Below are 13,504 nucleotides of genomic sequence, written 5' to 3'. Positions count from 1 at the left end.
GTTTGCAGGCTGCTGCTCCTTGTTTCTGGATCACGAAACATTTTTCTATTATGGAGGATACCACTCATAGATAACTTTCATCAGTGGTTGGCTCAGCTTTAGATAACTTAACTGATTCAGTCTCAGCTCCTGGGCTGCTTCCTTCAACTGCTGCCTCTGCATTACTACCAGTCTCCATCTCTTCTTTCAGTGGATAACGTAATGACTTGCCTTCCCCTAGTCTTCAACTGTGATGCCAACATCAACTGGAATTTATTTGCTCTCTGACTCATGACCTATGAATTCTACTCTTTTGTTACCTCCTACAGTTGCTGTAACTGCTGAGATCCATCCTACCTTAAGGAGATTTTGAAGCATCTTGGGCAAAGTCTCTGTTTGCCTGAAACTTTTACTGGTGTCAGGCATGTGACAGCTCTTACTCCCGGAGGCACATTCACTACAGAAAATGCTTATCAGATTCTTTGAACCATTGAAATTCAGAAATGATGCAGCCTCTAATTTTCATAGTTGTAGGTTGCAGCTTCTAATTATCATAGTTGTAGATGTGATACCTCACTTACTCAACATGTTTCTGTAACAGTTAACCCTGTTGGCTAATTGTGCTCTTGGAAGTTATGATGTCAGCCACTCTACTCTTCGTCTGTGGTTCCCTCCAGAAATGCCCCTCCTCCTCTAATCTTTAAATTTCTTGCTTCTCTTCTTATCCCTCATGATCTTTTCTTTCAATTTCACCCAACAATTCAGATACTAGAGTCAAATTTGTGCTCATCTTTTCTGGGGCTCAACTAATGCCGAAGGGCCTGGATCGGTGAGTAGAACCACAAGACTCCTCCTGAATCTTATGGTCTTAGGATATGTCCAATATTCCTGGGACTCTTCATATCCCAAGAAAGCTAATTTTGATTAATCAAAGGACATGGATACCAATGAGGAAGTTACAGACAATCTGCATGCTTTCCAACAAGACAACTTTACAGAGGCTATTAACTGAGTTTGCATGATTGTGAAGATCAATAATCCTTTCTAACTTCTGTATGAAGCTTCAGATAGTGAGCTACAGAAAAATGATAAGTCTTTCCCACAATATACTGTATTACCTTCCCTGCCCAAGCTGACCAATGCCTTTTTGAACTGCATGGTTCTGAGATCAGAAAGTTTTGTTAAAACTCTGGGTTGCGACTGCCCAGAGGGTTGCCCTTCACTAATTTTCTATACCTGAGCAGCATTTAAGTAAATTTTACAGCATCTGTGGTTACAGACCTCCTTTTCTGAAGTCACACGTTGTGATCGCCAGTGAAGGCTGACAATTACGAGGTTTTGCATAGAGTGGCTGGCCTTGTTTTTCTAGCAAGAGTGACTGTTCTGCAGAGCCAGTGTCCTTCAGCTGATGGGAGTCCCTTTGCAAATGATGTGAAGGCTTGCTGCCTTATCCTTTCTCATGGGCATGCCTTTATTTTTCACATTCCTCTCACCTTATACCAGCTGACAAAGTGTGATGTGAAAGAGGAATGTTGCTGTTAAGAAAATTTTCTACTGCTGACTTAACCAAGCTTCAAACCTCCAGCCCTTAAATCCTGTCTCGTTCCTGGAACCCCTGGTTCAAGAACTGGGGGATGATTTGAGTTTATTGTTGTCAGAGCAGCTACTTTTAGTACTGGGAACTTGATTAAACTACTGGCTTTCTTGTCCTCCTCTAGGCCTGCCCCTTAGAGCAAATAATCCTGTCGGCCTTGATCTTTCATGGATCTGCACCAAAATGCTAATCTTATACTTGGCAGAGTCAAAATCAACTAATATCCCTCAATAGCTGAATGGATAAAACATTATTTGTCAAATCTAAATTGCACCCTGGCTTGCCCTTACCAGTGTAGAGCTTTTCAGCCTAGAAACTTGTGGCTGCCCTTGCATCCCAAATGGAGTATCACCAACAACCTGTCTCGTCAGTGGAAAGAAGAAATGAGAATTTATCTAACCATCCAGTTGTTTAGCTTCCATGAAGGGTAGGTTCCAGGACTTTAGGTCAGCATTGTGGGAGAAAGTCCCTCGGCCTGTCCACTACAATTCCTACTTGACCCATGAAGAGATCTGCTCCGTGTTACTGAAGGGAGTCATCAAAGAAGCTTTGCTGGAGACATCCGGATTCTACAGGCCTTGGAAGGCTGAAAATGAATTTGTCTAAGCTAGCTCAACAAGTTTCTTGATCTGAAACCTTTTCAAATGGAGAATGGAATCAGTAAGGAGGTAAATTAAAAAATGAGATTTACTTACTTCTCTGGACCTAAAGGATGCATACTTCACATTGGTGGGATGGTTTATCAGTTTCAGGATATCTGCCATGAGGATATGCCTTCTTAGCTTACCTATACAACCGCCATATTTTTTAATCTTATAAGGAATCGTCTGGCTATCCTTCATGTTCTGTGTCAGTTTCTCAGGTTACGGGTCTGACATGTCCTCCTTTAACTCAAGCCGCATACCTCAGCATGCAAATTATTACCATCCTAGAGACAGTGTGAACCTCACAGGACACAGTCCACCTTCACCTGGTGTGACTGAAGAGGCTGGTTCTGGATCCACTTCCTTCAACTTCAGCTGATGAAATATTGGAAATTGTCCACAATATCACAGCAACAGCAAGGTGTCTCCCTGGTTCTACATACCCAGATGACTCAATTTTTCAGGATATTTTGACTCATGGCTGGAGCACTTTGCTGGTCCTTGGTTGCCCAAGGATCAGCTAAGGTATAAAAACTTCTTTGAGTTACGTGCCATGTCCTTAATCCTCCAGTATTTGTGACATCCTTGACTGAAGTGTTGGGGTCATATCTGCAACACAACCAACACATCTTTAGAATCAAGGTTACACATTCAGTCACTCTACCTGCTAGCCGTAAATATCTTAGCCTGAGCAAAGGAAAACAATGCTACCATTGTGACATGGTTCATCCCTGAAGTTGGTTTGATATGTGACAGCAAACAACCTCACTGGTCTAAATATACAATTCTCCATGACTCTTTGTCAAGGGTGGGAAATGCCCTGGTTGGATCTGCCGCATCACTGATTACCCTACTTCCTCTGCATTACTCTCTGTACCAATACTGAACAGCTTGGTCAATAGAGGCACTGTTGTAAGCTTGGAGTGGTTTAGTTATATACAACTTTCCTTGCACTCTGATCAAACAGGCACTGATTCAAGAGTTCCTTGAACTCATGGTAATGCTTCCTCTGGTCCCAGTATGAATATTATAAATACAGTGCATCCTCGACTTACGGTGGGGAACTTTCCAGCGACACGCTGTAAGTTGATTTCCGTCGTAAGTCGAATTTTCTCTGTTATCAGCGCCATTAACTTGATGCCTATTCTTGCTGTTAGTGCCATCAGCAGCGCTTACGGCACCGTATCTTGATGCAACATCAAGTCACGGCACTGAAAAAGGGCCATAAGATCGAAGTGTCTTAAGTCGGTGGCACTGTAAGTTGAGGACGCACTATGTAGTTTAACTCAGAAGTGTTCTTCACAGAATTCTTTTTATACAGTTATGGACAATTTCAGAGATCTTCCCACTTGAAGGACCTTATCAAGCATCCTCATTTCTATCTGTTTCGCCCCCTCTGGAATCCTCTTATCTTTAGGTGTAGAGCTTATCTTAGCGTCTAACCCACCAGAGGGAAAAGCTGAAGTAAAAATATATGATGATAATTCCGAGAGATGGGTTTTCTCTAAGGTCATAGTACCATCAGCTATAGCCGCCCCTTGCAAGTTTGCTTATTAACTAACCTTCATCAGAGAAATGGGGCAAGATATGTAGCTTAAGGTAGTGGACAAGTACCCACTCCTCTGCCTGAATTGAGTTGAATTAATATCCATTAAGCACTAAATCATGCAGACCATATGGTGCTATGTAGTGCTATTTATAGATAAAAGTATGTTCAAAGTTAGTAATTGATAGCATATTTGATGAATGTTTCTTTGTTGAAGAAAGTAGATTACCTTTCTATGGAGAAGTGTCCTGGTTTGGTGAGAATATCTTGAAGGTGAGGTCTATAGGGAAGAGAGGTTAGGCTGGGAAATGCTCTGTTGCGTGCGACTGTGTTGGGGGCAAGAAAAGGTTAGATGGGATACTGAAAGAGGGGTATGACAAGTTGGACCCAGTGTGTGGAGGTGATCCGTTCAGGTGGAGTATGTTAGATTTGTATGACTGATACGTAGTCGGGCAAGTGCTGTTTCCCATCGTCTCTTCTTGTGACCATGGGTTTAACCATGGTAGTATGGTAGGTTTAACTGCATGGTACTTGCTATTCAGATACTAGTCCAGAAAGACTGCGAGTGACTTAGTAGGTAGTTACAGAAAAACTCCTCTGCTTGAGGGCAGTGTCGGCCGGTTGTTCAGTGTGCCAGAGGTTAAGAAGCCATTGCTGTCACTGTCTGCTATGAAGAGCTAGAGATCTTCTACCTCTTCAAGTTTCCCTCAACATGGTGTGGATTTCGGCAATGACTGGGACACCTTGGGCTCGTTTAGTCAATTTCATTTGTTTATTCAGAAGCCTCCAGTTTCGCCACAAGTTAGTAGAATATTGTGCAGCCTAACCATACAACTTAATGAACCATCCTATCACACCTTATTTCATCAGATTCTCAAGACAGTGCCACCTCCAAGCGTGTCAGTATACTCAATGTGAAAACCCTTCCTGTCTCTGGTCTTCAAGTGGGCTTTCATTTTCTCTGAATTTTGATGCCAAACCTCAATCCTTAAGGCAGCTGGATTTAGCTCAGGCACCTTTCACTGTTCCAACCTTGCCACCTCCTGAGGACCTACTTTTTATCCTGTCCACAAGATACTGAGGACTTCTGTTCACCTTTGTACTGTCTTTTCCTTTACACTGGGCACAGAAGTTCTCAGGGCTTTCACTGAGTTAATTTTAAGCATATTCTGATGTTTCACAGGAGGAACTCTCTTGGCTCTTGATCAAAGCCCATAAGTTTTGTGCTCTTTCCTCTTTGTCAGTTTTAAAGTTCAATTTCAAACAATGCCATCCAATGAACAGGCACTTGGAGATGCCAAGTACTTTCCTCTCCATACACCCTCAACTACTTCCTCCTCTTACTTAAACAGATTAATGCAATTTATGACTGATTAATGAGTTTGTAATGAACAAACCATGTTTTTATAACAAGACATCAATCCTTAAAAACTTCATTATTTAAACTGAATATCTGACAAAATTTCAAAAAATGGCAAATTTATTAATCAATTTGTATTTTTCATAGCTAACAAACCTGCAATCTTAACTATGTATAATTCTTCTAGCGCCAGCTGGAAACTAGTAAAAGTAACAAACAAAGGAATTGGTGGCAACATGGTAGGCTGATAGGCCTAGGTAGCAACTGTCAAGTTCCTTGGCACATGTATCAAAGGAATGACGCCTCAGTTTCTTCCATCCCAGGAAACTTGGTTGAGGGGTGGCTAGAGGTGGGCCATATAAGTTACGACCACAGGTTTGTTAGCTATGAAAAATACAAACTTCGGAGGGAGGAAAGAAAGTCTGGAACTAACTGGAGGTCCAGCACACCTGGTAACTCTTCCTGGCTTAAAGAAGCCTATGGAAAGGAACAAAAGTCTCTGACATAATAAATAAGTGACTATTTAGCAGTCAGACTTCTGGGATTCCATACAATGTGATGAGACAATGTAGGAGGAAGTTAAAGAACTATATCTGTAGATAACAAACCTTTGTTTTGCTATCAATCCTCTCTTCCCTTGCTAGAGAGAGAAGGGGCTTGCTTTTGCCAAAGTTTTATACTCGTGTAGGTATAAGCAAAACTTAAAACAAAAAGGCTGCAGTCTCACCTGTATCAGACCCAATCCAAGACATGATGGAATGATTTTTTTGCCCACCAGGTAGAGAAGAAAAGAAAGGAAACTGAAAGAGACCAGCCATCCCACTCATTCTCACTTTCATACCATCATCTTAGGTAAGATACAAACTGTCCCGCTTGGGGCACTGGATGAGTTAGACAACCTGTTGAGCAGCCACAACTGGACCCAAGGAAAGTGTCCAAGGACCTGTGGGCAATGTCCGGCAGATAGAAGGGAGTGAAGGTGGTCTGATGAGGCCATGTGCCAGCCTTCAAAATCCTTTGAACAGACAAGTTCTTTTTAAATGCCAAAGGAGGGATTAGCCCCCTAACATCTTGTTCTCTTGCATGGACTGTGTTAGGATTGGAGCATGAAGTTGAACCATAGGCTTGTCTGATAGTCTCACACAGCCAAAAGGAGATCGTGTTCTTGGACACTTCTATCTTGTTCCGGCCAGTGCTAAGGAAAAGTCTTCGGCACCCCAGCTGGAGATGGCAAGTCCTTTTCAGGTAGCAGTGTAGTGCTCGGACAGGGCAAAAGAGCAATTTGTCCGGATCGTTATAAACAAAGTCATTAAGAGACAGAATTTAGAAGGAATCAAATCTGTCATCATGACACGAGTTTGGATCTTAGCCACGAATTCCGGGATGTATTTGAAGGCTACAGACGTCCAACCCCTTGTATGCTTGACATCATAAGATAGGCCATGGAGTTCACCAACTTGCTTCGAGGAGGCCAGAGCCAGCAGGATGCAGAGGCTCAAACGGGGCATGGGTGAGGCTGCCCAGTATCAAAGTCAGGTCCCAACTGCAGAACAGGAAGCAGCATGTGACGCACCCATCAGAGAAGAGAACCCCTTCCAAGATGGAGCCTCCGACTCCCTCCTATGCTGCCTCTTCTTGGCAAAAACCCTCCACTGCTCTGGAGGCCAAGAATGACACTCAGGGCATGGATTAGTGATGTTACAATCATTAGCTCTACATTGGCTATATGCAGAATGGGGATCAGTCTCAGCCGATATCAAAAAACAAGAGCAAGGATAGCCATTAATGCCAGGGCAAATCCACTGATGCTTGGAAAGCCTGGCAGAAAACTGGAGGCTGGGATGATTTTTGAGGATACATGATCATAAGAAAGCACACAGCACACGAAAACACAGAATCACCCAAAAGCTCAAGCAAACACAAGCACAACAAAATAAGTAAAAAACACCAGCTTCGGAGAGAAGAGAGAATGCTTGTCTTCCTACGAGGGCGGTAAAGAAGAAACTGAGGTGTCATTCCTTCGATACATGGGCGAAGGAACTTGACAGTTGCCATCTATTCCTATCGGCCTACCTCGTTGCCACCAATTCCTTGTTTGTTACTTTTACTGGTTTCCAGCTGTTGCTAGAAGAATTATCCATAAGTTAAAACCCAGGTGTTACACATGTGAACAATTGTTTACAATACTTCTGAAAGCTGGACAATCACTGAAGATGTCTGATTCAAAATGTTGATCTGAATTCTGTGTTCAAGGACTGAGTCAGATGAAAGTGACCAATTCAAAGATGAGATAGTATTGAACAAGATGTTCCTTTAGGAGTGAACACTACAGTTCAACAGGTGGTTTAATCTATTTTAATTAGGTCAGAGTCATTATCCCAGAATTCTGGCCATGAACAAAATATGGTGGGTTTAAGAGATAGCAACAAAACACTGAAAAGAACAGGTATACAGTATTTAATTTATTCACAGCATTGTAGTTTGGGCTGTCTTGCCAGCATCCTCATTTCCAGTAATGCCTACATGAGTATGACCCAGCAATTTCAACACTCATGCCAGCTTCCTATATGTGTAATGAAAATAGTACTGTAATTTTGAAGGACTTCTCAAGCAGAAATTCCATTGTGAAAACATGCATTATTGGGTAATAAACATGAGCTTTTCAGAATTATTATTATTATTATTATTATTCAGAAGATGATATCTATTCATATGGAACAACCCAGCGGGGGCCATTAAAATATGTACAAGAATTTGATGTGTAGGCCTATGCCTGCCACTGCCTCAAAATGCGTATAAGAATTTGATGTGTAGGCCTATGCCTGCCATTGCCTCAAAATACGTATAAGAATTTGATGTGTAGGCCTATGCCCTGTCATTGCCTCAAAATATGAGATTTTGATGTGTAGGCCTGTTATTGCCTCAAAATATAAGAACTTGATCTGTAGGCCTATGCCCTGCATTGCCTCTAATATAAGAACTTTACATGTAGGCCTTATCTCACAATGATATTAACATTTGACATGCAGGATTATGATGAATTAATACCTTAATATCGGAACTGGCTGCATAAGTCGATGCTTCATTTCAAATAATATGGTCTATGTGGAATCGCTTATGTGGGCCAACACCAGTTTAAAAGAAACAAAAAGCAAGAAGCTTGTGTATTTAGGCTGCGCATGATCAAAATAAAAAAAAAAGATGCACAGACAGAATGACCCAAGATCTTCGTAATGATATTTTATAACTTAATATATATCTTTCATGAGAGATATCAATTGCATACTTCACAATTCTGGTAACTCAAATCTGTGGTCATCATTCATGCACGGAGCTCAACATGACCAAACGGAGTTTAATCTGTACTGGCAATCATTTGGACTGTTAACTAGCGTGACTTCATTCCCCTTTCGAGAGCTAGCAAATCACTGGCATGCAGTGGGCGGGGCTTAGATGCAAAGGGCTAAGGATTTTGCTATAATCAAGGCCACGGAAAATAGATCTATCTTTCAGTGGTCTCAGTTAATGCTGTATGAGCTGCAGCCCATGAAACTTTAACCATGGGATACTGGTAGCCTATCCTATATCGTTGCCAGAAACATGATATGGTTAACCTAAACCTTAAATAAAATAAAAACTACTGAGGCTAGAGGGCTGCAATTTGGTATGTTTGATGACTGGAGGGTGGATGATCATCACACAATTTGCAGTCCTCTAGCCTCAGTAGTTTTTAAGATCTGAGGGCAGACAGAAAAAAGTGCGGACAGACAAACAAAGCTGGCAAAATAGTTTTCTTTTCAGAATTCTAAAAGCCCAACGCAAAAATATACAATTTGGTAAGGAAGTTATTTCACACAAATTGGGAAGCTGACAAAACAACCTTGACAATGCTTTACAAAGAACTGTTCTTTATATTCTAGACTATGAGTACCTGTTATACAGCTAACCCTCTGGTCGGTACTGATAAGCCTGGAGCCAATTCATGATGAGGGACTTAGAATATGCACTGGAGATTTTAAATCTTCCCAAAAAGCTTCTATCGAAGTCGAAAGGGGTGAATCACCTCTAACTCTTCAATGTGATATTGTAATAAAAGTAAAATGCAAGCAAGTGACTCACCAACAAAACACTTTATGATCAAAGATATATCTAAAAATAAAATTACCCACCACCTTTCCCAGTTAGACTCAACAGATAGTTTGAGTCAACAAATACCGCCTCCTTAGGCTGTGCATAGGATATAAACTTGTACACACCTAAAATATTTATCTAAACACTGCAGACTGAATGAAAAGCAACTAAGACCTGATGCAATATCTAAAAAATTACAATTGGAGATTATCCTTGTCTCTGGAAAGACATTCAATCCCTAAATCTCAAAACTAAAAAGCTATCACAGAAAGTAGAAGCCGTCAGTGACGAGGCTATCGCACGAATGTGGGGCAATCACTGCACTATCCTAAATTGCATGAACGATCAAGACTCCCAAAGGGATGTAGATAACCTCCTTACTGATAACATTCAGTTTCATTTCGCTGACTGTATTACACCAGGTAACATCAGCAATGCCATAAACAACCTACCTAATAAAAAATCACCTGGCTGCAATGGTCTACCTGCTGAAGCTTTCAAATTCTGCCATCTGATAATTTACATTTTACTAGCTGCTCTATTCAGTGCATGCATAGTTCACCAGTTTCTTCCAGACTCCCTACTCTTAGTTCACTTAATACCATTAATAAAAAACATGCTAAAGGATGTAGCTGACCCTGGCAATTATTGCCTGATTGCAATTACTACAACTGCGTCGAAGATACTCGAGTCTGTTCTTCTAGTGAGACTTCTCCCCTCTCTACACTACTGACAACCAGTTCGGCTTTAAAGTAAACCAGTCAACCAACACCTGCATCTACATCCTGAAAGAATTGCTGAACTATTACCTGTCATCAGCCTCTCCTGTTTTCCTATGTTTTGTAGTTTTGAGAAAAGCATTTGACAGAGTAACTACCTGAAGCTGCACAAACGAGGCACACCTCTATATTTAATTGGCATTTTTATGTTGTTGGTTTTCCACACAGCAATTCTGTCACATAAGATAATGTATTGTAGTACACCTTCAGTTCCCTAAACAGGCTCTGGCAAGGAGGCATTCTCTCTCCATACCTGTTTAATATGTACTCAGATGCCCTGAATGTCAAACTGAACTCATTACCAATTGGATGCACTATCAACGAAACAACAATAAACAACCTCTGTTACACCGACAATATGGTTCTGATTTGCCCATCAGTGCAAGGTCTCCAGCGACTCATTGACACTCGCCGCCAATGTGCAGAGGAATTTGATATCCTATACAACGAAACCAAGACTCAGTGTATGTTGCTGCTCCCGAGATTGCTTAAGCATATTGCAGAACCATAGATTTTCCCGGAAATCATTGCCTGGAATTCGTGCATGAATTTCCATATTTGGGCCACATTATCATGGACAACTTAAAAGATACAGCAGACATACAACAGAGGCATCATAAACTATGTGCAACTGGCAACATGACTGCAAGGAGGTTTGCCTTCTGTCACCGAAATACAAAACTGCTACTCTTCCACTCATACTACTTCAGTATACATGGACGTTCCCTTTGGACGAACTATACTCAAGAGACCAAGAGATGTACACTGTTGTTCACTATGACATTCTGAGACGCCTCACAAACACTCCTCACTATCCCTCCGTTACACAGATGTTCACAGAAAACCGACTGGATAATTTAATAATCATTGTTAGGCAAACAATATCCAGTCTAATCACCCGACTGAGAAACAGTAGCAATTCGCTCATACAAAGCATCCTAAGCAGTGAGGCAAGAAGAAGATCTAAATTGTGGGAAAGATGGGATAATGAGGCATCTGTTCCTTAAATGACTTATTTTTGCAATTATGAAGTGCCATCTGCAGAATCTGTCATTATTATTTTTTATTATTATTATTATTATTTACATTTATTAATATTTTCTTTCTATATTATTACTGTGATCAATATCATTGTAGAGTTTTGTTATTTTCAATTTTTGTATTTAGCCTTCTGGACCTGACTTCTGTAACCACCTAAGCTTTTTCTACTATTCTCAATATTATTACTGTCATCACCACTATTATGGATACTGTTTTTTAAGTTTCTTCAGCAACTGTGTGGATATTACCGATTTATAATTTTTTACCATGTTATCTCATGTATCTAGATTGTCTCTACTTTGTATATTCCATGTATATGACCTTGAGCTGAAATAAAATCTATTATCATAAATATATTCCAGAACACCTTAAATAACATACATCACAAAATAAAAGATGTAAAGGTTCACACTATGCAATACAGTATACTGTACCCATTGAACCCAACAAAACATACCAATTTTCCATGCCTTAAAAGGCTTCTGGTTTCACTACAGAATTATGTGTAGTAGGATCAGCCAAGAGAAATTTTTTATAGATATACCATCAAAGAAAACTGTAATTTGCTATAAATTAGCAACTCTAGAAGTGCTACAGCAGCTTTCCAAAGTACAGTATAATCCAAAAATAAAAATTCACAAATTATATGAAGATGGTAGAAATGTAAAAATATGTTGGATTCCTGCCCATACAGCATTCAAGGAAATGGAGAAGCTGACAGAACAGCCAAGCTGCAACTACTATGACAAGTTCACATACAGATATACCATGATTATATAAAATCTGTAAAAACCCATTATAATTAAGGATTCGCAGAATATAAGGAATAATGAATATGATAGTAACAAAGTAAAACAGATCAAGACCATTAATTTTTACAATGTCTTAGAACTGGTCACTTTCATTTGGCCAAAGGATTTTTGATGAACAGCCCATATGATCTAATCCCTGTGTGCACAGACTGCAGAGTAACACTTAATAGTTATGCATTTTTTGTGAGAATGTCCAAAATATAATTGACAATGAAATTCAAGTTTTAGAAACAGATCTGTTAAGAAATTTTGTTGGTTCATTACTATTATTTTTGTTAGTTCTCACAGAGCTTGCACAAAGGAATTCTTTATTAATGAAAAGGTCTAGATTTTATTCATTAATTACAGCTCTTAAAATTTTGACTAAGTTCATTGAAAATGATGGAGATTCTGCCAAATATCTTTAACTGACTTGTTTAAAAAATCTGACCTTCACTGTTGATTTTGGGTATTCAAACTAAAGATATTCAACTATTAATGTTACTCAACAGTCTTTAAATACTGTCATACCTCAGTTAACGGACACCTTGCTTTATTTACAATTTGATTAACATGTTTAGTCCTCAAAAAATCTACAGTTAATGGACGTTTGCTTGGTTTATGGAGAAAGATGACTGGTTAGAATACGTATGGGAATAAGCATGCCACATGTGCAGTTCCCAGCTGAAGCACAGGGCAAGGTTCAGTCTATGCATGGGTCTTGCTCAGGGTGTATTTCTGCTAAACTGTTGCCCCACACACACACACACACACACACACACAACAAAGAAGTATGGGATGACCAAACCAACAATTCCTATTATATTAAAATGTAAAGAGGCCATCAAACGAACTGATGTTGCTGAGCAAGTGAAATTTGTTACAATGCATAGGTCTTAGACAATTGAAGCAGCTGAGAAATAGTTGTTAATTTAGATAAATGAGTAACAATTGGCTGGCGATAGTGTTTCTGAGGATATATCTTGTTTAAAGGCAAGACAACTGCATGGTGATTTCCTGGAAACCACCCCTGGAATGAGTGCTTCCTTCTCTTCACCTTCCTCACCACCTGCCACATAAGCCATCAACTCTCCCAGTTACAGGAAAAGTGGGAACAAATGTGCATATATTTCATCTATTTACTTTATGTTCTTTTATGTACAATTTCTGCATGCAAGGCTTCTTAAATTAGAGTTTAAATGCTTTTATTTGTTGTATTTTTGGAGATCTGGAATAGATTAATCCAATTCCCATTACATTTATTTCTTATGGGAAAAATTTGCTTGGTTAAAAGACAGCCTTCTGGAACATTTCAAGTAACTTAACCGAAGTATGACTGTATAAAATTAATTTAAAACTAATACTGTACTGTAATGATGATAATAGTAATTATAGGAATAATAATAATTGCAATAAAGTTGCTCAAGAAAAAAATATTATTTTATGGGGTCAGGCTAGGAAACACTGACCACCTGCTACAATATTAGCCTACAGTAATGAGCATCGTAGATAATGTAAGCCTCAAAGAGTTCATTTCTATGCATATATGACCTGAGAGTCATTTTTTGAGCCATTAATTTTTGTTTTTTTGGGAAAAATTTCTTATATGTTATCAAATACTGTAAGAGTCCTAAACATG

General features: G+C 39.7%; 1 protein-coding gene across 2 annotated transcripts in view; it reads right to left on the bottom strand.

Moving 5' to 3' along the window:
* Positions 1 to 13,504, bottom strand: part of Tango2 (transport and golgi organization 2) — a 120,117-nt gene that overhangs the window by 20,794 nt on the left and 85,819 nt on the right. The gene's annotated exons all lie outside the window — the stretch shown is intronic.

This window comes from Macrobrachium rosenbergii, chromosome 48, assembly GCF_040412425.1.
Source record: "Macrobrachium rosenbergii isolate ZJJX-2024 chromosome 48, ASM4041242v1, whole genome shotgun sequence".
NCBI lineage: Eukaryota > Metazoa > Arthropoda > Malacostraca > Decapoda > Palaemonidae > Macrobrachium > Macrobrachium rosenbergii.
This window is presented reverse-complemented; position numbering and strand designations above follow the sequence as displayed.